The sequence below is a fragment of the Mastigoproctus giganteus genome, chromosome 9, assembly GCF_048544385.1.
Source record: "Mastigoproctus giganteus isolate SK-2022 chromosome 9, ASM4854438v1, whole genome shotgun sequence".
Classification (NCBI taxonomy): Eukaryota; Metazoa; Arthropoda; class Arachnida; order Uropygi; family Thelyphonidae; genus Mastigoproctus; species Mastigoproctus giganteus.
In genome coordinates, this window is record NC_143583.1 from 15842829 (window position 1) to 15869368 (window position 26540).

Sequence of the window (26540 nt, forward strand, 5' to 3'; positions counted from 1 at the left end):
TTGTCGGATATCTTTAGCTTCAAGAAATTCTTCCACCACCTCAGCTCTGTGTGTAGCGGCATTCTCGAGCATAAAAAGAAAGTCTGGGCCAACCTCACCCCTACAAACTCGCAAATATGATTCGAGGACCTGTTCTTGGCCTTTGCGCAGTTGCCGTACCCTATATAAAACATGAAGAGGGGTGCGGCCGTTGATTATTATTCACCCCCACACTAATAAGTGTCCCACCGTAAGTGTACCTTTTTCTGATGTTGGAGGGATGGTACCGTCGTCTCGAGATAAAATAGAGTCTAGAATCTGTATGATAAAACAGGACTCATCAGAGAACAGAACTGTACCCCATTTTTCAGGGCTCCAATTCACGTGTTCATGGCACCATTTTCGACGAGCTCTGCGAGGGTTTAGGATTAATGAGATATAAATGACTGGCTGCCTTGTATATATTCCACTAAATTGAGCCTTCTTAGCACAGTCTAGTTGGACAAGTTTTCACCTGTGACCAAAGCAACCTCAAGAGACAGTTCATTACCGGACATCGTAGGGTTCCGTCTTGCTGATAGAGCCGGAACAGTGGTCTGTACTGGTTGACGAAACCCTCGGGAAAACTTTTCCAGCTCTTGTAACGGTTCCTGTCTCCTGAAACTGCTTCCACAGTGCCGATACGACACATTAAACCAACTTGCCACCTCCACCTGCCCGGCTTCATGTACAGAGTACTGGTGTGTATATCCCACTGAGCAAGCCATTAAACAGGAATATTGTGATGTGGTCGCAACCCGTGTTTTATAGGTAAGAATAATTTGCATAACGTGGAACTCTGTAAAGTTGCAGATCGATTTCTACTCGATACTCGGAATTTGCCAAGATGCCTATTATATCAAATATTCGCCTTCAGCGACACTGCTCACAATAAAATATTCGAGGAAAACATTTTCTTTCTGTTAATTTTGTCGAGCAGTGTAGAGAAGAAAATAAAAATTATATGCTTGCCTTCTTACATAGTTAACTATCCAGTTGACCTTTGAATGTATTCATACTGTAAGCCTCAACTACAGAGAGCGCAACTTGTTCCAGCAATCAACGACTTGCTGGCTAAAATAAAACTTCCTACAATGTAATCTAAACCTTAATCCCTGTAATTTGAATTTATGACTCGCAGTTCTGGAATTCTTTATAATAGTGTAAATTCCATCTTTATTTATTTTACTAATCTCTCTCTTAAACTGCTAAACCCCAATCAGGTCACCTCTGAGGTGTCTGGTTACCCTCGTACGGTCGATCTTTTGCCGATCTCAACATTCGAGTTACCAGTCTTTGGATCCTTTCAAGAAGCTCAACGTCATTTTTCAGATGAGTTCTCCATACTTCAACACGGTATTCCAAATATGGTCTTACAGTTGTCTTATACACTGGGATGATGGCTTCCATTTCTCTATAGGATAATATTCGATAAATCATCGATAGGACACCATGGGTTTCCTCTGGCTGCCTATTTACACTGTTTAGAAAACTTAACATCTGCCCGTATTGTAAATCCCAGATCCCTTTCCTCCTCCACTGTTTTTAATTCAACCCTACCAATTGTATTATTGATTAGGGGGTTGCTATTCCTAAAGTGTAAGAGGTTTGCATTTATCAGAATTAAAACATAGCGCCACTTCTCTGATCATCTTTGAAGTCTGGTCAAGTCATCCTGAAGGAGCACTACTTGGCAATGATCATTAACTACTCTGCCAATCTTTATGTAATAGGCAAATTTTGACATCGTGCCTTCTATCACTTCAGAGATTTCATTTATGAAAATGAGAAACAACAGTGGTATAAGAACCGATCCTTGAGGGACGCCACTCCTGACGCTACACCAATCTGAAGAATATCCATTACTCACAACCTCTGCCTTCTATCCTGCTGCCACCTAGCAATCCCAACCTGTTCAAGTTTATATAGTAACCTCTCGTGAGGAACCGAGTCAAATGCTTTGCTAAAATCCAAATATACTATGACGAAATTGATCCATAAATCCAGCTCATGAGTAACTGTGTCAAAATAGCTTGCAAAATTAGTTAAACATGAGTTTTCCTTAACAAAGCCATGCGTGTCCTTTAGATAATAAGGCAGATATGATATACTAGTAGAAAGAGAATCCTGCTTTCTGAAACTTCCAATGCCTTAATAGTCAAGCAAAGCTGCACTTTTCAAGCTTAGTGCTGTGTCTTTAATGTCGTCAATCCTTTCGGTAGCGACACGGCGATGAGGCCAACCGCTCCGTGAAAATCTCCGTAGTATTAAGCCCATGCACTGGGCTAAATTATTACTCAAAGGAGTTGGCTAGAACCCTTATATATCGGAATATTCTGAAAGGAATGGGTAACACTATTTGAATATTCTTATTGCATTGTATAATTAGACGTTAATTTTTATATTACTTTGTTATCGTTATACTTTTATTTCTATTATTTTAAGTAAAATTTTATCTAGTTAGTACGGTTCACTGCATTTTATTGTAAAATTTTATCTAGTTCACTGCATTTTATTGAATACGATTTTTTGCTATTGTTGCAAGCATTTTAGTAAAATATACCTCAGACGATTTAAAAAAAAAACTTACGTGATATTTTTACAATATTAAAGTGTTTTGAATCGAAGTTTACAACGATCAGAAATTTATAAATGAGAACTTTATAACTATGTAAAATCATGTACAAATAAAATAAGTTATTTTTGCAAAATGTTGCTTACTAAGAACAGCCTAAAAGCCTTTTAATTGGAAAGAACCACCTACTCTCTACCTTCAGTAGAGAGTAGGTGACAGTGAAGTCACTACCAAGTTAGGGTGAGATATAAAAAGAACCAGAAAAACTAAGGCCATGATGAGTAGATAACATTGGCTGCAAATTCTGTACTCTGTAATTCGCTTTTACAGAATAAAAGCCTTAAATCCATATATGATATTCACTGTTTCCTACAGACTTTCCAATTCAGATACAGATTTATTTTCTTCGGCGACTGTACTGCATTTCAACCAGATTCTATTTTCACTTGGAAAAAGGGAAAGAAATATAAATTGCAAATGATCTTTAAGAAAAAAAATTGAAATAAAATGCATTGTGGTTGAATGGTCAAACACCTTAGAGCTGTCGGGGGTTATTTCTTTAAGAGAACCAGCAGAGATAAAATTAAGGAACAGCTTGATGCTACGTTGCACAAACATTACAAAGTCAGTGGTTAAACCCACTCTCCGTCACTTTAGCGTATCATGGAAGCAAAAACGTTGAAATATGGTGGCGCTTACAAAATGATGAATGACAGTTATCACCGTGAAAAATATTCAGCTGGGTTAAAATGACCCCAAGCGGTGAGACGATGAATTCTGGGAAGCCGGTCTCCACATTTTGAGGGAAGTTGTGAGCTAAATTTGGAAAAATATTTCGTTCAAATATTTCTTGGTTGTTGCGTCAAATAAAGAGAAGTCTTTACTTCTACTAGCCCGCGCGCGCACTTACACAAGAAGAAAACTGTCGTGCAATATTTGAAAGAACCCCTTTTGAACATAACTCTTGAGGCGGCTCTCTCATTGAAAGCGAAGTCACCTTCAAGGAATGTCAGTCTTTAGAAAATGAGATACTCTATGTAAATATAGCCACCATACGATGGGCACCAGTTTTCTACCAAGATGCATTTGCTTCCCGTAAATCAACAAAGAAATATATTAAAGGAGGGCGCATCTTGGAAATGACGGTAAACAAATTTAAACTGTTCTCTCCTCCAATTCTAACAACCAGATTGAAAAAAAAATTAATAACGAGAATGAAAATAAATGTGTTAATCGTATAATCATATTGAGTCAATTAGAACCGGCCGATGACCTCCAGATGATATTTCGGGGAATTAAAACATGAATTCACAGCTGGAACGGTCTGATAGTATGAAGTGGAACTACATCCCGATTACAAACTAGAAAGAATTATCATAAATTAGAATGGAACGTGGTCAGATGATGTTGTTTTTGTTGTCGTTCTGCAGAAGCTAGAGAAATGCTAAAATCTGTAACTCAATCTTAACAGTGGTTTAATATTTGATTCTAAAGAGTAGAAGAATTCTGAGGAGTTAGTCTCGCCCAGTTCAAGACAAGATTCATCTCCCCTATCAGCCATATTTATGCAAACCATATCTAACACTAAGTAGGACACACACTGATACGCTATATACACTATCCTGCCCAAAATCATGACCTCTCTGAGTGGCAGAAATTGTAACTACGAAATATGAAAACATTTTAGTCTATACAGGCAATTCATTCCAGTTGGCCCAGAATTCATTCAATTCAAACATATATGCCGAACTATGAGAACATGAAAAGACCTAACAGAGGCTCGGATGGATATGACAGTTGGATGTTATGTAGGGAAAAAATCTTTGCTTGCATATCAGCATTAAATTTATTTAGGCTATCAACTTCCACAACAAGAGATGGAAATCTGTTCCACTAATCAACTACCCGCTGGCAAAAGGCAAATTCTGCACATTTTTCTACAACTGTCTTTCCTCAATTTGAATTTATGCCCTATCAGGTTCTTAATCTGAGCAAGAGAAAGAATCCCATCAGCATTCAGCTTGCTCAACCCATTCAAGGCCTTCTCAATCAGAGCACTTCGCATGTGCCTACTCTCCAGTCGCTGCAGTTTGAAGAACGTATGATGCCTTTCTTGGCAAGAGCACCCCTTTGTTCCCCTCACCACTCTTGTTGCTCTTCTTTGTACGCATTCTAGCAACTCTACCATTGCTTTGTACAACTGGATAATCACCTCCGTGCCCCTGCTAGCAAAATTCCTATATATAATTGACAAGACTCCATGACCGGCCCTGGCAGTCTGCCTGCACTGCTCAGCGAACTGCATATCTGACTGCACAATTACCCCCAGATCTTTTTCATTTTTCCACTTTCCTCAGTGTAGTACCACATGATTGATAGGTTTCTCTTAGGTTATTGCTACCCATATGCAGTACTTTGCATTTATTAGACCGGGGTTCGAGCCCGTGAGCCACCAAATACGGAGGATGCGGAAAGGTCAGGGAACGACCACCGCATATCCCCGGAGCAATATGGCCTTGTTGCTAATGCTCCTAAAAACCAAAATAACAATATAACAATAACAACTTTGCATTTGTCAATGTTATACTTCAGTTGCCACTTCTCAGCTCAATTGTCCACCTTATCTAGATTCAGTTGGAGTAGCATACTGTCTTCACTGTCGTTAACAACCGTGCCAATCATTGTATCATTAGCAAACTTGAATATTAAGCCTGATATACCTTCATCAATATCATTGATGAATAAACAAAACAACATAAGCCAGCACCGAACCCTAGGGAACTCCACTAATAGCATTCGTCCACGAAGGGCAATGTCCATTGATTACCACTCTCTGTTGTCTCCCCTTGAACCATCCCTTTATTCATTGCAGTAACTTACCCTTAATGTCATGCCACTCCAATTTGTACAGCAGTCTTCCATATACAATAGTATCAAAAGTTTTCCTGAAATCCAAGTATATGATATCAAAATTATTTTTTGCATCCAGTCCTTTGTGACCACATCATATTATCCAATAAAATTGGTCAGACAAGACCTCCTTTTAACAAACCCATGCTGTGTCGTAACTATTACTGCAGTCTTGCCTAGATGATCCTGCAATGCTTCTTTAACCAGTGACTCCATTATTTTTCCCGGAACACAAGTTAAACTAACAGGTCTATAGTTAATTGTGTTACCTTTCGAACCCCATTTGTGAACTGGTGACAAATTTGCACGCCTGCAGTCCACGGGATCTCCCATGAGTACAAGGAAACCCTCCTAATTATGGCTAAGGGTTTGCTTACTTCCTTTGCTGCCTCCTTTAATATAGCTGTATAGATCCCGTCCATCCCAGGTGCCTTCCTTAAGTTTAACTTCAACAATTTCTCATCCACTTTGCTCTCAGTTATTACAAACTCACTTAGCCCCCTGTTAGAGTTTGATAAACGTCTGGTATTCCCCTCTTTCAATAACTTCTCGTATGTGAATGTATATGCAAAATACTCAATTAATTTATCAGATACCTGAGCATGATCATCAATGGTCAACCCATCTATGTTAAGTGGTCCAATCTGATTCTTCCCCTTGCTTCTGGAGTTCACATAGGTAAAGAAATCTCTGCTGTTTTTCTTTGTATCTTTTGCCAAAGATTTCTAGTAATCTGCCCTCGCCTGCCTAACCTCCTTTGTGACTTGTTTACAGACCAGCTTATATCTGTCATAGGCTTCCATATCGCCTGATATTTTATATGCATCACATACATTTTCCTTCTCTCTCTCTCTCTCTCTCTCTCTCTCTCTCTCTCTCTCTCTCTCACGAGCCTCATTATTTCATCTGACATCCAGTTCGGCCTAAATCGTGAACAGTATTTCTTAGTTCGCATAAAATTTCATAGTAGTTTCCAAGATTAAGTCCTGAAGGCTTCCCATTTAGAATTCAATGTTGGTAACATCATCAGTTGATCCCACTGTATAGAATTTATAAACTGTCTGAGACCGCTGTAATCACCTTTACGAAAGCAAAAGCCCTTCCCTTTACCCTTGATGGTAGTTACATCTTTAAGGAAATCCCACACATCACTACACTGGGATCACTGTCACCTAATGATTCCTTTATCTGCACATTCTTAATGCATGACTGTTGATAATCATATCAAGAGTATTACTTTCTCTGGTTGCCCCTCAAACATGTTGTTGTAGAAAACAATTCTCCAATAAATCCACAAAAGTTTTGCAATGTGCAAGTAACCAATCCACAAGTTCCAGTCAATATCTGGAAAGTTAAAATCCCCCGTTATAAAGCATTCTGATTTACTGGCCCACTATATTTCTCTGCGTAATTGTCATTTTAATCATCAGAGTAATTAAGCCTATAACACATACTTACTCTCATTTTTCCTTTCCCAGTGCTTATGTCACACCAAACTGACGCAACATTGCATTGTCCACCAATGTCAATTGGATGCACTTTTATGTTTCTTAACTAACAGCACAACCCCTCTTGTCTGCGCGGGTAGCATAGTGGTATCGTCACCGCCTTCCCCACACCGGGTGGAAAAGGCCCTGGTTGGATTCCCATCGATGACGCGAGGAACTTTAATGGGCTTTTTTTCACTCTGCGGCTGAGTTAGTCGATCTCAGGCGTAGATAGCAAGGTTCCCCCCCCCCCATAAACTAGGATTTTTCGTCCAGCAAACAGACAAATCGACCATAGAACACACGCAATTAACAGACATAAGACACACACAGCAGATGAATTTAATTATTCAGGTGGCCTAAATATAACCCCTCCTCACTTCCTGTCTATCCTTTCTGTATGCATTGTATTCCCCAAATTCCAATTCTACGCTGCTTATATCTGTATGACACCACGTCTCTGATATCCCAGTAATTTCCACCTTTGATATCTTGACCAGCACTTCAAACTCAAATTTATTATAAAGCATTGGTGTACATGCAAGTATACATGCACCTGTTTCTACTCTTAGTTTCCCTAACACAGCCCATGTATTTACTTGTTCCATTATGACTCCCATCAGTCCTGTAAATCTCCAGCATCTTGGTTTCCAGGCTGCTGCTCATTTTAATAGAAGCAGTGCAGGAATCACTTTTCCCTCTGCCTGCGGCCACTGTTAATCTTTTGGTCTGTGTATCCCCCCACAAGCTAGCAGTTTTCCGACCCACCTAACACTGCCTCGATAGAATCGGCAAATACTCTTACATCCTTTCTATTTAAGTGTACCCCATTCCTGTAGAAGCAGTCTCTCCTGTCAACAAGCACAGACCACGCCGAAAAACATTCTACCCCATGAGGCTTGCACAATCTCCAGGCCCGATTTGATTTACAAGCCTCTCATTATATGCTCCCTCCTGTCGTGTCTGGGCAAAATTGTAGGCACTTTCACATTCAACCCTAACTTGCGACTTTTTTTCAACATTGACCTGTACTTTTTGAGTAAATCTGCAGATCTCTTACTCTTATTCTGCGAAATTAATGAATTTATAAGTTAACTGGGAAAATTAATTAATTATTATCTTAGTAAATGTCCCGATTTTTCGAAATTAACTGATATTATGCCTAATATCTCGGTCGCACTTAACCAATTTGATAATCTTCATTCAGGAATTCATTTTCAATCTCAAACCCGACTTCATTAAAGGCATTCTCATTTCCTATTGCTGCAGAAACCAATTATGTGTTCGTGTTCAAAAGTTTATTTTAAGAAAATAAAGATGGCAGCTGGACAGACCTTTCATTCCTTCTTTTCTAGCTGTACGCAGTCTTATTGGTGCAGATCTTGAGTGCGCCCTTTCTGCCATCCTGCAGAGCATGGCAGGATGGCAGAAAGGCTCCTGTTGGCTAAAAGGCGGAATCAATTGGACAGTGGACAGATGATCTGCGTTGTGTGGTGAGAAAATCTGCCTTGAAATCTCCAATGAATTTGCTGAAGGATTCGATGTTGTTTTATTATGAGTTCGTCAAACTTCTTAATTCAAAAATTCGTCGGCAAGACCTCGATCGAGTATTACAAATTTGTAAAGAAATTGAAGGCATTTTTTCTTGAAAAAGAAAAGTCACAGAAATTTATTGTAAAATGTTTTGATCTACCATCTACAATCTTAATTCTATGTTATTTTATCATTCAATACTTCTTAATTTTTTATGTTATCTTTGTTCAGGCATCGTTATGCTTCATTTGCAAATGTATATGGAGGAATACGCATTACTATGCAAAGAAAAATAAATAACATATCTACAGTGATGGCTAATAGTTATGCAATGCCATCAACATGACTTAAAGATAATACAGAGCAGCACTTTAAGTAAAATAACCCAAATCATGGCTTTAAAAGAGTCGTGAGATCTGTGTACTGCAAGTTCGTGTTTTCGAGTGTCTTTATAAAAGAGGTCTGTGTATATAATTACAAGAGATTATTTAGAAAATAAGGTGGGGTTCCTTTCTCCCTGGTCTCCTCTGATTAACCAATCAGAGGTTAGGCGCATTCTTACGACAGCATTTCCCTTCTTTTTCTTGCCTAGACATTCTAATCATCGAGGACTAGTAGTGAATGCGACAAGGGACTGGAAAAGGTTCCAGAATGTGATGCTATTATTAACAGACGTAATAAGCGTAGTGTAAATCAATTGGTAGTTCTTTTAATTAGTAAAATTAAATTAGAAAAACAGGAGACTTTTTAGAGACATGTGATACACTTAATAGTAGGAGTGCAAGAATAGTTGTTGAGGCTATCGAAGCAGTGATAGGAAGGTCAGAAAACTGCTAGGTGGGAGGGTGATTGCACAGACTAATGGATTAACTAGAGCCGCAGGCAGAAGTGAAAGTGATTCTTGCACTGCTTCGACCGGAACATACAGCAGCCTGGAAAGCAAGGTGTCGGGAATTTCAGTCCCTGCTGTGGGTCGTCACGAACCAATCAATAAATAAGAAGTTGCTATCCAGGCTGATCAGCCTGTATAGCAACCTCCCAGCATACAACCCGAGGATGTGGACTCTTCTGTACAGTGTACACAGTCTACGTTGGGCTGACCCTGCTTTCCTCGGAAAGACCGCGTCAGCCAAGAAATATATAATTTTTTGTTAAATATGAAAACTATATATATACACACACACATACACATATACAGTTTTCATATTTTATATCTGACAGGATTAGAACGGTTAGATTGTTATCCTATTTTTTGGTGCTGGAGGAAGGGAAGTTCCTCAAGCCAGGAAAGGGATTCTATTATTCTACTAGTCAGGAAATCCTAATTTGCAGTATAATAGAATCATAACCTGAATTTAAATCCTGGCAGCAGGATTTTAATGCAGTTTATGTTAAGGTAATCGGATCATAATCAGTCAACTCTCTCAGTTAGTGTTTAATTTTAGAGTGCTTAGCACAATGAGTAACCCTGGGTGTTACTATGGGGGAAGAAGTCTGTCGCTTCTCATTTTAAAGATCGCTATTGAAAAAGCTGAAGCTTCTAAAGTTTTTTTATCCTGTACCCTGTTTAAAATTCAAACTGCTCTCAACAGTAAATCGCTGGACATTATCTTCCTTGGTATTTCATCTGCTTATGATAAGCTCTCAATTCCCGCTCTCATCTACATCCTGGAAAAATACTTTGGCATTACAGGAAGCCTGCTAAAAGCCATTAACCTCATCCTTACGCAAAGACAACTCATTATCAGCCATAAATCCTTCAAACAGGAGCGTGTTATAACGCGGGGAGTACCGCAGGGAGGTGTCCTATCTGATTTATGGTTCGCCGCGGCCCTTGAACCTTTCCTCGCAAGGTATACTGATTTCTCATCACATGCAGATGACTTCAAATTATATATAAAATTTGAATGAACCTGAACAAACCCACCTGATAAATCAGTGAGCCGCCGTCTTAATCAACAGCCTTGTAACCTATCTACTGCAGATAGTCTGGAGCTAAACATATCTAAATCAGCCCAAATCACATTTACAAAAAAGAGAATCAAAAATGACATCACAGTCTATCACAACTGAGTGCAGATAAGGAAAATGAAGTCTCACACCGACCTCGGCTTGACTTGGGGCGAGGGCCTCACTTTTCAAAACCATTTTTCGACCATGAAAACAGACTTTTTCGGCGATGTGGGCAGTTCGACAAGAACTGAAGGGGTTACTCCACGTCGATGTAGTCGGAGGATACGTCCAGCGGTGCCTACAACCAATCGCCGTATATGCATCACCAATCTGGTCTTCTGCACCGACCTCGTATATAAACAGATTCCAGGCAATCGAGTACTGGCTAATGCGATGGATGAACAGAGTCACGGGCAGCGCATTCACCATCTGACCCCAGGGCTGTTTTCTATGCCAACTTAAATATCACTTCCTGGAGAGTTCACATTGCATCCAAGAATATTCTTCTTCTGTCTCAGATGCTAACTGGTGTGATTGACGCCCCCAGTCTTCACAGAGTTATCGCTACTCCACCTGCTGGACGCAGTAAAGACAATCCCTATTTACCGTTGCATTCTACACTATCCAACCTGTGCTGTCTGAAGAACTTCTTTCCGAACAACCCCTTTTCAATACATTGGCAATAGATCCTGTGAAATACTGTGAAGGCAAGCAGTAGAGTAAAGAGCCTCTCTGAAGCTTACAGCTTGCTTGAACTATAGAAGTATGAAGAAGAAGGAATTTGAACTTTATAAATAGGAAGGAGTGACCAAAATATAAAATAACTGTTGGACATCTACTTTTAAATGGTACTGTGAATAATTTCCTCTTCTGAAGTTATTGATAATTATATACTGTAAATGATTCGCACTTCTGTAAATATTGTAAACATGATTTGTAAATATTGCCACTCTTGCATTTTTGTACGCCCTTCTAGCCGGTTGGCTGTGTAAAAGGGGTGAAAGCAATCACTTGCTATTAATAAACGGATTTAATAATAATACAAGCAGGTATTTCTGTCCGGTATCGAAGCAAGTAAGTTTTGTAAGCAAAATGCTCCTAGGTTGATGGAAATGGGCATAGTCATACATTATATGTGCTCGGTTCAGTTCCACCACAGACAGTGAGCTTTCTGTCAGACCTAAACTATGAATATTTGCATTTAGGGAGTCGTGTCATGTGGTATGAAACGTTGCATAGAGGTGTGGAGGAAGCCACCACGCTTTCACTTGGTCTACAGCGCCCATATTTGAGATAAACTTCTGTGTTGCCCTGGAGTTTTCCTATTGACTCTGCCACACCTGAAGCAGCTGTGTCCTAATTAGTTTTATTTTCCCTTTATGGTCATTAATAAGTGTTAGGGTAATATTTAGTGTGCTAGCTGCTGTCCCTTTCCGGTTGCAGTAGCACATTCTCCTATAAACAATTTCAAGGTGCTGGGGCATTGCACCTGCTAGTACCTGTAGGGCATGCGCTCAGACAGTGCGGCACGCTATTGTTACCAACAAAATAGTGCTTTGAATCGTGTCAAGTTTTTTGACACTAGTAGCATTAAATGGTCTTCTAAACTAAACCTGGTTTGGTTTACAAGATCAGTTAATGCTATCAGTGTCTGATAAAGATACCGCCTTATAGATAATGTTAATATTTTTGCCTTTGAGGCTCCAATCAGTTCTAGTAATCCTGTTAACAATGCCCGCATAATTTATAATTTTGTTTTAGTATATTGGATGTGGGGAGGCAAGGTTAGGTGGTTGTGTGCCATCATCTCTAAACAACCGCACTTTAGAACATAGGCAATGGGATGATTATTAAGCTTCATTGTTTACTGGTAGCGCCCCTTTAAGAGGATAGTTTTAGTCTTTGTAAGCAAGACCTTTAAGTTTTGGGTTTAGGTCCACTGGTGGAGATGATTCAAGGCCATTTCCGATCTACGCTCCAAGTCTGCCCTAGAGTTTGCACTCATGAGGATAACCAAATCATCTGATAAGGTCATCATGACAACTGCTTCAATCTCAGTAGTGAACCAACCATCCAACACAATATTACAGCGGAGAGGGCTAAGGCTGGATCCATGAGGGTGTCTAAGATCTAGGTATCCGTAAGTGGGGGCGGGTGTACAGAATATTAGGGCGAGTTTCCCAGAATTTTTTAGTTACCTCTGGTTCAATCAAGTCATGGCCAGGGCTCTTTTTAATAGCTATTCTGTTAATAGCAAATCGTCGTATTGGATCCCGTTTGGTCTACCTCAGCGTATATAGAAAACCAATGTGCCCATGACAGTTTACCAATTACACGTCGGGGCATGCCCAAGGATATCTGCATAGCGTTATTTATACCGACAAGGATGCCGGGATCTCTAAGATTAGGAAGGATTTCCCTAGTTGTGATATCCATGCAGGGATATCAGCCGAATTATTAACATGTGATTTCCATCACCAGTTAATAATTCGGTTTCCCATTTGAATCGCAATAGCGAGTTTACTGCCACTGCCTATCTTCCCCGTTATCCGGGTGTATCTGCAGGTCTTGCTAGGGTGTTGCGACGCTACAATATTGGTTGTGTGTAGCTCTCTAGCGGGAAGTTGTAGTAAATGATTTCCGGAATTACCATGTTGCAACGTGCAGATTCCGTTTATTGGACCACATATCCGGATTGCAGGTTGTGTTATATTGGCGAGTCAGAATGGAGGCTTTGCGATCGCATCTCGGAATATGAAGGGGGGGGGGGGATTTGTTCTCACTGTCTTTTTTATCTCCCAAAACTATCCAGCATTTTAAGCTTAAATCTTATTCTGTACTAGCACCAGCTAGTTACCTATTTAGGTTCATCCGTAACTGCTAAAGGATGGATGTACATTACGTAAGATAGTGTGAAAGTTTAGAAAATACAGATCTCCACTTATCTTTTGAATTATAGAAAGGACTTTAATAAAGATGAATGTTTATTTACAGACTAATTAAAATATTTTTTTCGATAGTACATCACGAATCATACAACTGATTTGTTTTTATAAGTAATCGATGAAAAACTATATACACAAACTGTAAAATCCAGTCCTTGTTTTGATTAAAAAACAGAGAAATAATTCCAATGTAAATTATACAAGTAACGCAATTTTAATTAATGAATAAAAATTTTAATACGAAGTAATGCATATATTACTGTTGGTGATCTTACATTCTCCACTAGCCACGGTAACTGGGGAATGTAACGTCGCCAACAGTAATATTTGCTGGTATTTGCCACTGAAATTCTTAGTGCAGTCGTGATAATGTCATAATGACAGTTTATATGAAAGAAAACCCCCAAAAAAACTTGCATATTTTTCATAAGATGATGGAATCTCTTCTTCAATGAGTCCAGAATCATGATTCCTACATGATCTCTTTCTATGTTTCGAACAATCCCCATTTTTAAACAAATTATGTGACAAAATTTCGCATCTCCTAAACTGGCTTCGGACAATATTAATAAAAATTAAATGCATACAGCAATTTCCATTTAGAGTACTACCCTAATTGTGTAGTGTCGTCCGTAAAATCGGGCTTATGCAATACTTTATAAATTAATTATGATTTTCTGCTTGTTCAAAAATATTAGCTCAAAAAAAAAAAGGTATTTCCAAATACGCCTTAATAAAAACTAGTTAATTGAGATCTAATAAAACACCAACGCTGTGTGCGAATTTATCCTCCTAAATTAAGAATATTGCATTAAAAATAAAATAATTTCCCATTTTTAAACATAATTAAAATGTTCAAAATATCTGAACTCTGTAAGAGGAATATTTCTTGAAAAATCAGAAACATACTTATAGGATTCTCTAAACGTTTAGTAATGATTATCTATCAGTCTACTACTTAAAAGTACATCATTAAACAAATCACAATATAAATAAGAAAATCTATAGCGGTAGAAGATTTTGCGCAAGATGAAAAAAAAGTCTTTCACATTTTTAATTTCGGTCGTGGCGTTATAGTTTCTTAACCCCTCTTATCAACAAGTCACAATATCCCAAACCCTCCCTTGTCCGACAAGCGTGATCCTTAAATTTTGTTATATTAGTGTATATTCACCTTTTTACACCTCGAGTCTCTTCAAACACCATAATCACGTAGATCCTTATGTTTCCACCGAAGGAAGTCCGGTTTCCATGGTTATGAGCTAAGCGATTGTCTGTTGCTTTTCCCAGAATAGAAACGGACATTGTGTCCAGGCTATTGCATATCGTAATGGATGGTTACTTAAAATACGACCCGTTACCTGGTGGGTCATTACTTAATTCTTATCGCTATGTGCGTGTATCCCTGACAGCCGGCACGACACGATTGACAAGTCTTTGATAAGTCAAGAGTAGAACTTTACACGCTTGGGCAATTTTAACATCCTGTTGTTATGACAGCATTTCTTATCGCTGAAATTATCTATACCGAATGATTTTAGGTTTATCAGAGTCCATCAATAATTAATGTTTACAGTTAAACGTAATATTAAACAAACAGCTCAATCAACTGCATGATGGAGGGGTTATTTTGAGAATATTAAATCGAATTCAATAGCGGTTTACAAAACACAATTATCTGCCGTTTGCTTCCTCACCATTGGATAATGTTCACAGGCTTATCAACTCCCGAGATTTCGACCTATCAGGTTACGGAACTCCAATAGGAGTTCAGTAACCCAATGATGAAAGAAAGAAACGACGTATTCATCCAGAGGATCCCTATTATGCAGCCTCATACTCGGGGTCATTGAAGGTACACTTGCGCCGGGGGATATTGATGAAGTTGAGAGAAAAGAATACACCGGGTGTCGTTGTCCACAAGCAGCTTATTAATCTTCTGTCAGACACTTACAGAACTGGAATAATTTATTGGCAATATCTGACACTCCAGAATTAATACCACCTTCGATCATGGTTTTTGTGGTGACAATATGTAGCCTTTGCTCTAATATTAGTTGCTCCTGTCTCATCGATTTGGACATTTCTGTCCAATCCTCTGCTGTCATTTTTGCGCCAGTGAATACGCTTATTCTATAAACTCGATCTTCTTCAACTGATGCTATTTGTAACACAATATTTAAGGTTCTGCCTCTACTAAATGAACAAATGCCTATTCACCATGTCGGAACTTGATAAAAGCTGATATGAAATGTTTCCATCACTCTGGATTATATGAATAAAAATTTTCACGAGGCATTAGACGCAGTGTATCATCTGAGTGTTGAAGACGACGTTACCCAATTTGCTTTCTGCTAAATCACTAATCTCACATGAAGTAAAAGCATTGGAAAGTTATTTTTTATTGGAAAAGTTATATTAATTAATTATTTCTCCAGACCTGCGTTGTAAATTGTGTTAATAATTTTGTATCGACTGACAATGACTTCCCTACAAAAATATTAGAGAATGCAACTAACTATGAACTGATCCTCTTTTTAAGGGGTTGCCAATAGCAACTTTGGTTGATACTGATTCTCAGCACATTCCTGCGAGACAACTAAATTTATCAAATTCGTTGAATCCAGTGTCAAATCAAGAAAATATTTTCACCAGAATACCTCTAATAGATGGCACATTGCGCCTAGTTTAATGTAACTTTTTTTCATTTAGTTATTGAGAAAAGCTATTCATGAAGACATGGCCAAGTGAATCGACTTCGGCCCCATCATACGCAGCTATCAAAAATTGAATTACTGAATTTAAACGTGGTAGAAACAATATTGAAGATGAAACAGAGAAGTGGACGCCCATCAACAGGAAACATCAATAAACTTCGTGACATGATGATGAATAATCGATTGGTAAATGTTACAGAAATATCATAGATCACATGAGCCTTTACTGGAAGGGTGAGAATGCTAAACATTCGGTGAAATGAATTCGATATGAAAAAGGATTCTGCACAATGGGTTCCCTTCCATTTGACGGCCGATCAAAAAATGTCTTCTGTTCAAAACTTCAAAGAAACGTTTTTCTCATTATTAAGCAGTTTCTGGGAACTTTCTGGACATATGTAACCATAGATGAAACGGGGCTTCTCACTGCTACGCAAGAGAGTCAAAAGTGCAGTAAAATCAATGGAAGCGTGATGATTCACCACCTTCAAAGGCCCTCGTGGGTAACGCAGTTGATATAATCACCATCCTTCCCACACCGTATGATTATACCAAATTTTTTACCAAAAGACTGAGTTCGAATCCCTTCAATGATGGGAGGAATTTATGGACCTTTTTCACAATGTGTCTAAGTTAGTCGATTTCGGACGAGAGTAACAAGGTTTATCTCCCCGGATAGTCGGAATTTTCGTCCAGCAAATCCACCACAGAACACATGCAATTTACGAACATAATACACAAGGTGCAATATGGTCTAAGTTGCCTAAAATCCTACACCAAACAAAAACGCCACCTCCAAAGAAGACAAAGTCAGTCTAGGATTTAAAAGAGATAGTTATGGTAGATTATCTTCCAAAGGGACAAACACTAAACGGATAATACTGTACTGTACTAACTTAGTAACTAAATTATGAAATGTAATCAAGCCAAACAGGTCAGAAAGCTGATTTGTTTACCCAGGACAAAGCAGCTGCTCACACATCAGTTATTGCCATAACTGCAATTCATCAGATCGGCTATGAAATTTTTGCTCAACCGCTATACCTGGCAGAACTAGTTCCATCGATTTCCACCTATTTTGAAAACTAAAATCCAACTTTTCTAGAAGTAAATTTGAGTCAGATGATGAGGCGATAGCGCCCATTTTTCAGGACCTTCAAGAAAGCGAATACAATATATTTTACTGTTCCTGACTCCCTGCATCAGGATCCTTGGTCCTGATGCTCTCCTCACTTATTTTTTTTTAAAGAAATGTAGTCTCTTATTCTTTTTCAAACTATTTTGATGAACTACTGCATAAATAATAACTTAATGACTAACACACGCAGAGATTTACGAACAAGAAAGATTTTATCTTAATTTCGAAGAACTGAAGATAAAATATGCAATAGAAATGTTGCTTAATATTCTATAAGTGTCCTTTTAACACGATTAAAACTAATTTTAATTAAGTATTAAAATAGTACTATATTTATTCATTAATGTATAAATTAATTAATGTCTGAACACCAACTAACAAATACTTTTGATTGGACGGTATCTAAAAGATTTTTATCACATTTAATAAACCCACAGTAGGCAAATACACCTTTTTTCTTTTATCTTACATCATATTTTTATCGGTAGCACGGAAAGCCCTTACGTTAAATTGGTTAACAAGGAGTAAATACTGCTTCTAAAGAGTCGTTATCCTGTAGTCAGAGACATAAGAAAAAAAATTGATAAGGAAAGAAGATCAAGACGATCATTGTTTACCTAAATGCAGCTTTTTTGTTTCTGTACTGCAACGTGGCATGTTTCTAACACGATTAACAGCGCTCTGCATCAATATGCATGAGTCTTAGGAGCGAACCTGCTTTGTAAACTTTGTCTCTGTTTTCTTGCATTTCCTTCTACATGAACTGATCGCATTAAAAGAAGTTGCTACTGTTTTTATATTATCTTTAAATAGACGAAAACAAAACGGATTTACATAAAGGGGAGCGTAATTACTATTCTTGTAATATTACGAACGTATTTTCTTAAACTGTAGAAGTCTGTGACTCATTTTTATTATCCCTAAAGCTTTGAAGATAAATTTAACCCTTAGAGAATCAAACAGAAAAACATAAATATCATTTCATCAGGATTTGTGTCAACACCATTCTTTTTTTTTTTTTTTTTTTTTGCCTCGCTTTTCCACCCATCGCTATGTAGAAGCCACTAAACGTTAGCTTTAATTCCAGCTGTTTCCGGATATCCTGTAAGCATTCGACTTGGCAACTTCTTATGACGAACGTTATCGGCCATTAATCGTACTATCAAAGACTTCTCAATTACAGCACTTGCTCACTGTGAGTCGGAAGAAATAGAGCGTGAGAGGCCTTCACTTACTCCGCAGTCCATGTCATGCGGATAGAGAGACACTGCAAGTATTACGGGATCCATAAAAAAGAATCCCTTGAAATCGATTGCTAGACCTAAGAATTCGAATTTCTTTTTCCATCCTGTTTGTGGAAGAAAAACCAACACACGCAGAGATGTACGAAAAAGAAACTTTAGACAGACAAACAAGAATAATAATACTGGATCCTAAGTTCGGGCGTGTTGCATGCCACTCTTTTGAAGCCTTTCACGCGTCAGGTGAAAATAAAGATATGTTTCTTAGACGATGTATTGATTTCATCTGCCTTTCTGAGATCCGACGACTCGGTAGAAAATTATTATAATTAAGGAAGTATCCATTAGAAAACTTCTTTCCATTCTTCTCAATTCAATAAACCCCATTTTGCCCTCAAAGAAACATTTTGCACTTCGATAAACATGTATGAAAAGAAGACATACATAGTTTTAAATGCTACTGATCAACATTCAAAGAATATGAAACATGGCATTGATCAGCATTGATAAATTGTGCAAAAATATTAAGAAAATACATAAGAACTCGGGCATTTGCATATGTTTACCTGATAGCAAATTCCTAACACCGGCCGTATTGTATCATTTGCTTTTCACATGAGAGCCATTCAGAATATTTCCCGATCCTTTATGATGACAGAAGCAAGTAAACACGTTTTGTTGACAGAGCACAGTAGTTGTGTCAGATATTTTAAGGAAGTTGTTATATGTGCATGCAATATAGATAGAATAGCCTCGAGCCAGTATCCTTCGTGTGCCATTTAAAAATGCTAATAAATGTATAGGCAGAGAAGAAGACCATCAAGAAGGCACGGTTATTTCAAAATCCTGTTATTAAATTTCCAAGAAACTGCGTATTGCAGGTAAGTCATTGGAGTAGTAGACTGAGCGTCGCTTTGAGCCGTATGAAACTATTCAGAAAGTACGTTTATATCGACTCAAGTTTTTCGCAGTGTTTGTGTACTTTTTTTGTAAAAAAAATATATGCATGTTAACCATGTTTTCCCTAAAAAGGCGGGTCATCACATTGAGAATTCGCCTTTCAAATTGTAGAGGTGCGAAATGCTTCTTAAAGACTTCAGACTCCACCTTTTATTATTCTTCTAACAGGTAGTATGAATTGTATTTTCGGATTATGAATAGCGTCATAATCTGAAAATACAATTCACTACCTTGCATGAAAGCAGAACACTGCTAAGTCTACGTTTTGCCAGGGATCTAAGAATTTCATGTCCCCTCTCTCAACTTTCATATTAACATGAAACGAGTTGATCTTCAAGTGGAGAAAATTCTCTCCAAACTTTCCTCTCTATATATTTTCTGAAAATTACAACCTAAAGGAATTCATTTCCAAATTCAAAAAACTTTTCGTCTACCCAACCAATAATCCACCCAGAGTATTAGAAGGTCATAGGATCTAGAAAGGATGAGCAGATGGGCTGAGAGGTGCCAAATGAAGTTTAACATTGACAAATGTAAAGTACTACATATGGGAAACAGTAACCCCAGATCAACGTATCAACTCTGTGGTACTACGCTGACAGTGGTAGAGAATGAAAAGGACCTGGGGGTAATTGTGCAGGCAGATATGAAGTTTTCTGAGCAATGCAGACGGTCTGCAGGAGTAGCTCATAGTGTCTTGTCAATGATATACAGGAATTTTTCTAGCAGGGATAAGGAGGTGATTATCTCCTTGTATAAGGCAAGGTCAGGCCACACCTTGAGTACTGTATACAGGTCTGGAGACCTCATTTCAAGAAGGATGTACAGCTGTTGGAACGAGTACAGAGAAGGGCAACAAGATTAGTGAATGGAACAAAGGGTTGCTCTTACAAAGAAAAGATTAAGTTTTGCAGATTACAGTGTCTGGAGACTAGGCACCTGCGAGATGATCTGATTGAGGTGTGCCTTGAACGGTTTGAGCATGTTCAATGTTGATGGGATAATTCTTCCTCTTGCTCAGAATAATCACCTGAGAGGGTATAAATTCAAATTGAGGAAAGACAGTTGTAGGATAGATGTGCGGAAGTTTGCCTTTAGCCAGCAGGTAGTTGATTGGTGTAACAGACTTATATTTTGTTGTGGAAGTTGATAGCCTAAATAAATTTAAGGCTGAGCTGGACAGGTATTTGGAACGAACGAAAATGGGAAGATTTTTTTTTCTTTTTACTGATGCTGCATAAGCTTGCTTTCTTGCATCGTATGCCTCTGAAAATGCTAATGCTAAAAATCAGTTTTCGCTGTTTAGAATAACCATTTTTATTATACAATAATATTTTGTAAAAATATCCACAAAAAGCTAACTAAGTTCTATAGGTGCATCAAATATCTTATAACGTGAAACAAATCACACGAGTCGCTCCATTTTTATACTAAACAGTACTTCCCCCGAGAAGGAGTGTATTAAAAAAGGTAAACTGCAGCCATTATCAATCCACTGCAAGATGGAAGCCTCCTCAATGATTCATGTTGAGGAAAATCGACCATAATCTGCCACGCTGGTCCAGTGCCAGTTGGCAGATCGACCGTATTTAGCAGTCAGGGACTTGAACACCGGTCTACTCAAAGAGCGTGTGTTACTGCACTCCCGGTCCAGATCACTCGGAAGTGTATTGCTGTTTATTAATCATACTGCATACCCAGACGACTGTTTCAGGGATTATTACCCCTTCATCAACGGATAGTGAGGTTCTCATTAATGGAAGAATTGACAATATTGACCTGTCTGCTATAGGATTCCGCCTTCATACATAACAGTTCGAGCAGACACCACGATGATTTTTGGTATCATCATCATGGTATCTGTTCATCCAAGAAAGAATTTTAAAAAGACGTTTTTCTTAAATTCTTTATGAAAGAAAATTTGAATTTCAACCAGGAGCAAACTACCTTTTGAATCTCCATTTACTTACCAGAAAATATAGCGTGCTAGGCTACTGACTGATATGCTATCATCCAATAATAATGTAATTTTAGTATTTATATACTTTTTTGAAACTTTTGATTCTAATTTATGGTTGTCATTTGTAAATTAACTGTAAAATGTATGTTGAATCTGCCTATTTCCCGTACTATTTTTGTATCTGCATTGATTTTCATTAGCTTTATTCAAAACCCTATTTAAACCATTCTTTACTGACGAAAGGAAACTGGACATAAAAAAGGTGTTTTCCTAAAAATTTATTTTGATAGCATGTACGCGTATGCGATCAAACTTTCTTTGACAAGCGCCCAAACCAGAAAAGAAAGTAAGATCATTTCTTTGCGTGCTGGTGTTGTTGGCTGACTAGTGTTCCTCATTACGTGCAGTGTATGGTATCGGCAGGGGGTCTGTTGAGAGCTTGCAGGAAATCCACGAAGTAAGCCGGACTATAAACGAAGCTATTTATGCAAAAATGAATGACACTTTCTTGAAACTAGGTAATCATTCTTTTATTTATGTGGGAGTAGTTGGAAGAAGTTGTAGACAGGCGACACATCATTTCTGGCCCCGTCTGACATCCCTGATAACGTCGTGTATCTATTTCCTTGTAGCCGGGCCATCAGCTTGCTACAAGCGATGACAGTGCTCTAATGAAAAATTGTAATTTGGATTTCAGAAATGTTGTAAGAGGAAGTTTGAGCCCACGGTAATGGCGCGAGGGTGGACGCTAAGAAAGAAATATATTTATGGCAAAGTAATAAAGACTTTTCACGAATTTTTCGGGTTGGCATTTTCGGGATAATTTCGGAATTAAAGATTCTTTTCAATAAAGTGGCTTGAAAGGATTTTTCTCTTTATGATTCATATTTCAGGTTTATACAACAATATCCCTAATGTAAACAGTTATTACGAAAGATGGGAAAATATTTCTACGATAGTCTGGAAAAATTGGATCGTGACTCAACTTCTATAATTAACAATTCATAAAAGTCTTTATGAGCCAGAGAGTGGCTCTGAGGTGCTTTTCTGCGTACAGTAGCTAAGGAGAGGACTGACCAATGGCTTTCGGCTAAAAATACTAAATTTCAATTATCTTTAAAAATCCATTTGTCTAAGAATTTCTTCAAGCGAGTGCTCGTCCATTCGTTTCTGTCAAAATCTATTCAAAGGCCGATACCGACCACTAGAAAAGAAATCGAAAATTTCTCTCCAATTTAATAGCAAAAGTAACAGGATACCTGTCCAATGACAGTTTCCATTTCAGGTATATATGAAGAAACGAGCCAATCTTGACCATCCTCCTACTTATTTCGAAAATGAAAATTCAGTTTAGAAGATTTGATTTGTTTTTATAACCGAGAATGTATTTACAGAGTTATCCGATCTTCGCAGAGGTTTGAGAAGTATTTTCTATAAAGCAATTCGATATCCATCAGTACTATGAGAAATCCGAGCACCATTCTTTGTGGAAAGTAAAAGCGCTGTTTACATCCAGTGGGAACAATACATCAACTTCAAAAAAAAGAGATTTATACACAAAGAAATGAAGGAAGTCAGCGAGAAAATAAAACTGCCTTTTCTAAAAGAAGCAGAAGTTCTTGGTAATCCAATAAGATCTTCACAGCTTGGGAGCTCCCTTCTGCATTTCCGAAATCCCAACATTTTGCTAGTCAGAATCCATCCCAGCATTTTACAGGCTGTTTTACCTTCTAAAATAGCGGATATTCATTGCATATGTTGCGTATATATTTGGTATAAAGAGGCACGAATAGATAAATGTAACTAAATTTGAAAAGGATTTCCAGATCGCATGTAAAATGCAAGATTACCTTTAGAATAAAAATTGAAAACAACAAAGCGTTGAATTTCAATATTCTCCAGCTGTTTCTGTAGATAAAATTAAATACACTTTTCCTCACTTTACCACACAGTTTCATCCTCACTATTTAATCCCCCCTTTCCATCTCACCCATACTTCTATTTCCAATATCCAATTACTGAATTGGATTCTACAAAAAGGTATTTTACCGCAATGAAGTATTCTTTATAAATCTGAACCCAATACATCGTATTCATTAATCTGAAAAGATGGCTGTGATTCATTTTTGGAGTATAAATACCTTGTGATGTGTATATTGCAGAGGAAAGTGGAGGGGGGTTTAAATATTTTGATGGATGATGCATTTATGCATGACAATTATTACAAAAATATTGCCTTTCCTAATGGATTTTAGAGGACGTAAAAAAGAAAACCTAAAATATGGAAGTAGGGTATAATTTATCATCCGAACGAATGATGTTAATCGGAGAATGTGGGCGTGTTACAGACAGAGGAAAAAATGATGTCAAATTACTAACGGGAACTTCTGGTTTCCAAACTGAAAAGCTTTGCCTCTAGGTTAGACAAACAAAAAGGTATTTGCTGCTGAGGAAAGAAATTATTACACATAAGATGGGACCTCTCCAGAGAAAACGAACTCTTAAATGGAAAATACGCAAATAACTAGTGTTTTGTTATAGCAATTCCTGTGACGTTTCAATATGCCTTAAGTTTATTTTTTGTTATGGAGGAGATAAGAAAAGAAAGATTTTGAAAAGCCATTAACGCAGTTTTCATTTTAAAAAAAATATTTAAAATTAAGATACGAAATAAGTAGTCAAATAAACAATTGTAATGGAGCGATAGACTTCTCCCTTAATAATTGCAATGTACTATATAGCCATCACTTGCAGTATTGAAAAGGCCGCAGCACCAATACTAGCGCAGGTATTCTTCATGCATAGGTACAAAAAAAAAAAACAATATCACAATTCCTCTCTTCGTGTTTGTATACTATACTACTAAAATTAACCGGATCTTTCAAAGAACCTTTTATTGATACAATATTTAACAAGGTGTTGCACTACCTTTCACTATAAAACACTTTCTATCCTTTTAGTAGACTCCGAACCAATTTTTTATAATAGGAAGCAGGTATTTCGGTCCATTCCTTCTTCAATCCAGTGGTCAATTCAGCTTCTGACTGCGGCGTTTTGACCTGATGGCAATGACAACGATTCAGTTCATGGCAAAGGCGTTCAATGGGATTAAGGTCGGTGATATGGACAGGTCAATGACGCTTTATACCTTTCCTGATACGTGAATGGCGTGTATCATTTTTTCAAAATTTAAGTGGCATCTGGATACTTTTTGGCAATAATATTAGCATTAATATTACAATAGCTAAATAGTGCAAGAAAGTAGACTTTTTTACTGCATCTGCCGAATATAATGCCTAACTTGCCAAACTCAAATATTACAATTATTACTGGGTTACCATTAAATACTACTTATTACTATCATTAAATATTACTGGTTATTATTAAAAGGTTATATAACACATATTTTTGAATTCAGAGCTCAGCAGCTGGTGGGGCAAAACTACATCACAAAGATTAGATTTAACCAATTAGAGCTTGGTTTTTTAGATTATTACAGACCCACCTCATAGCAAAAGTACTAAACCCTTCACGCAGACAAAAAGAAGCAGCCCATTAATATTTGATAATTTCATACAAATACATGGCCAAATTAATTACTAAAAGCTTTGGAAGGAACTTAAGAAATTTAAAAAGGAATCTTTTTCTGTCCTCTCGCTATCGCTAGAGGACAGAAAAAGATTACCAAGGATCGAGAGTATGACAAGCATAGAACATACTTTTAAAGTTATAAAGGAACCTTATTATGTCGTGAGCTTTTATTTCCCTAAAGAGTTGGGGAATTCAGCGTCATCATATTCAGAATATTTTAAAATCTGTAAGTTATCCGAAGAGGATCTCATTTTAGAGAGTTATGCATGATTTCGTTCACATAATACCACCAAGATATCGCAAATTAACCAAAATTTATTCTATGAATAATTTACTACTCAAAAATGGCACGATCTTTTCTGGCAGGTTATTCTTATAGAAGGCTTATTCAGACAGTAATCTTCATTCGACCTATGAATCGCCTTATTGATTTTTTCGTGAAATTTCTTTTTTTTTTTCACTTGCTGAAAAAGTATTTGTTTATAATGTGTGTTTTCTTTTCTTGGTCTGTGAATATTAACTCAAAATAAAATAAATTCCTTTCCAAGAAAGGAGCTGGCTAATACGTATGGTAAATAGACCATTGATGTCGGCATCTTCCGAAGACAGATGAAGAATTTAACGCAGACATATAAATATCGAAAACAGCGACCTCAAGTCCTCTGTGGAAAGATGAATCGTGGTCAGTGAAATTGTCCAGATGCAATGTCTCCTATTCAACCATTAATTGATAACTTCAATCTGTTCTCCACCTCAATAAAAAGAATATTAAGAACATTCCGTTAGTTATCAATAAAAAACATGGGTAATGAATTAATTTATAATTACTGATATTCCCATTATTGTGTTAATCTGTGGTGTACTTCATTGGTTGTAAATATTTCGCACATTAATCATGACACTAAAGAAAATTTAACCAAGTAAAAGTTTTAGTGATAATGTATTATTGATGTAAATAAAAAATTTTCCTTAATAAAAGACTTGTTTTTTGTTCACTACGCTTTAAGACACGTCTTTATTAATTTTCTAATAATGCGAGGTTATGTGTATCGATTTTTGCTTCCAGTCATCTTTCTCGGAGTGACTAGTCTCATGCTGATCATATCTAAGAAGGCTCACGGTAAGTGGACGATAAACTTTAGAATACTTGCAGATCGAATTGATTTTAGGAGAAAACAGACAGAAAATATAACAGTAATAAAGAAGCCACTGGACATGCTAACGAGGCAAGCGTATAGTACGAACTACATTTTTTAACAATATTGTTTCGTCTTAAAATCCTCATTTCATTTTGAAAATTCCTCAGAAGGTGTAACGATACCTTAAGCCATCATTAACATTGCTGATCGTTAGATAGCGGCATTAGGAATGATTGCTTTATAATGCACGCGATAAATGAAGAAAGATTGAAGAAAATTTCGCCAGAGTGACACTTCATTGGTGAGCGAAATTAGAACGTAAAAATTGTAGTGATCAAGATGGAAGTCCACTGTTGGCAGATTGCCGACCTAT